General features: G+C 30.7%; 1 protein-coding gene across 4 annotated transcripts in view; it reads left to right on the top strand.

Annotated features, from left to right (window-relative positions):
* The window catches only part of LOC108692209 (guanine nucleotide-binding protein G(I)/G(S)/G(T) subunit beta-1), a 34,423-nt gene that overhangs the window by 26,542 nt on the left and 5,491 nt on the right, over positions 1-2,390 (top strand). The window lies entirely within an intron of this gene.

The raw sequence follows: 2,390 nt of genomic DNA, 5'->3' as shown, positions 1-2,390 counted from the left end.
TATATATATATATATATATTAATTTTGTGTCTGAATCATTCATTCCATCGTTCGTGTATGCGATAGTTAAACACGTATGGCGATTTGTGAGACATACACTTGACGATTATTGGGTAAACCGTTATGACGGCATGGCGATAACCCGTATATTTACGTCTTCTAATTTTTACGAAGGATGTTCTCAACAACAGCAGTAGGTATAAGAATTTTAGAGTGATTTAGAGTTTATTCATCACAAGAAATTGATTTAAAATAACCTAAAATAATCACTCTCTTTTCAATCTGAAAAATATAAATTTACAAAGTCAAGCGTTTTGGTTAACGTGACGATTATTGGACCAACTTATTGTAAATTTTAACGATAGAGGGATATTCTTCTATGGCGAATGACTTTCCACATAGTTGTGAGAATATGGAATCGAGAAACGGTGGTAGTAGTAGTGGTGATGGTAGGGCGCGGCATAACCGTCGCTTCTCTGATCAATACACTACTATCCTTCTCTCCCTCACTCCATATCTTGTTTCTTCTCTGGATGTATTCGTCTCTCTTTCTTTCCTGCTTCCCTTCCTATGCTCTTCTTTCATACATATATAAAATGTACGCGCTCGTACGGTATGCGCGGAAATATGCGCTTACGATGAAAGGAAATAATAACTCTATCGATCTTGTTTGCTAATTATTTATGACATGTGATTTTTTTTTAAATCACAGTTTATTCAGCAAAATTTCTAATATACGTAATGGATACATGTATCATGAATGCTAAAATGTTTTTTTATGTTCAACGATTTTTTTATATTTGCCCGAAATGATTTTATCAAAAAGATATCATTCTTGATTGAATATACGTACAGGGTTGCCACAGAAAACCGGGAAAAGTCAGGAAAATTGCAATTGGTCCTGGATACCGGAAAAAGTCGGGAAAATGCAAAAAAATCTGGAATTTCGAAATTTGCTCACAATTCCCTGAAACTGCTCCTATTCCAAATAATTGTTATAATTTTTTAAATTATATATGACGTTTACAGTCAAATACGTTCAAAATTTGTGCATTTTAAATGATTTTAATAAAATAATTAAAATTTTATTTAATTCGGTTATTTTTATTTGTTCCCTCTTTTTCATCACAACTGCATTTTTTTCAAAAACTAATTTATTTTTTATTGTGGCTTGAATTTGCACCCAAAATTGTACTATGCTAAGCATTGTTTTTAATAATATAGACTAGCTTTCCTACAATCCGTAAGTCTAAATGTTAAAATTTACATTACTCAATTTTATATTACTCATGGAAAATTTTCTACTTTCATCTGGAAAACCTAGAAAAGAAAGGAAATTTTAAAATTTATTTTCTGTGGCAACTCTGTTAACGTAATAAGTTACGATGAAAATTTATTATAAAACGAATGAAATTGCGAAATATAGTGCGATTTTATTTTAGAAATCAATGATCTTGTACATACTCATACATCTTTAGTCTACTAAAGGCAAAGAGTTATACATCCAATATACTCTAGTATTAAGTCGCTTTAAGTACTACTGTCTACTGTATTATAATCCGATTTTAAAGGTCAGCTAAAAGATAGTATTGTGACATAATGTCGGATTAAAAATACGCGTGCACTATTTACCGGATTTTTCCCTCGCCCCGTAACTTCTTTTTTTTAATTCCTTGAAATTTGTGGAAATTTTCAGCATTCTATTTAATTTAGTGACATGTTCGATCATGATCATCGTTTGATCTTTCATGCTTAATTCGTGTATACACAGAAATGATACTAAACGAAGTTTTCACAAGGAATTTATTAAATTTTTATGTGATGTGTATATTCGCTATCGGCATGTTCCAATTGAGATGCTACTTCAACGTGAAATTTGGAAGCTTTAAATTGTGCGGTGCTTGCAAATAAAATTTTTTAGTCATTGTTTATTACGTGGCTAATAGTACACTGAAAAAAAAGATTCATTACTGCAACAATTTAGATAGTAAAATATGGCATAGCATTTTTATATGTCTGCAGCAATTAGTTTTTGGTTGTAACAGCAAATTTTTAGTTGCGTTAGCTTATCGAAATCATATACTGCGGAAAACTGGTTGCAGACATATAAAAATGCTATGCCATATTTTACTATCTAAATTGTTGTAAATTGTTGCAGCAATCAATCTTTTTTTGCAGTAACGAATAATTGCATACGATGAATCTTTCTTATCACGTTATTGTGAATTTTATCGCTTTATTTTATGTTATTTTAGAGATCAAATGCTGGAGACAATCCTAACGCAAATTTACATATAAGTCAAACTGAACCGTCGAGAAGAAATCAATTAAGAGAAATAATCCTATTCGATCAAAATGGATTTTAGTGTTTTTCAATATTTCAGTGTTTT

This window comes from Atta colombica, unplaced genomic scaffold, assembly GCF_001594045.1.
Source record: "Atta colombica isolate Treedump-2 unplaced genomic scaffold, Acol1.0 scaffold65, whole genome shotgun sequence".
Classification (NCBI taxonomy): domain Eukaryota; kingdom Metazoa; phylum Arthropoda; class Insecta; order Hymenoptera; family Formicidae; genus Atta; species Atta colombica.
Note: the sequence above shows the minus strand (reverse complement) of the source record. Positions and strands in the feature narration are given on the sequence as shown.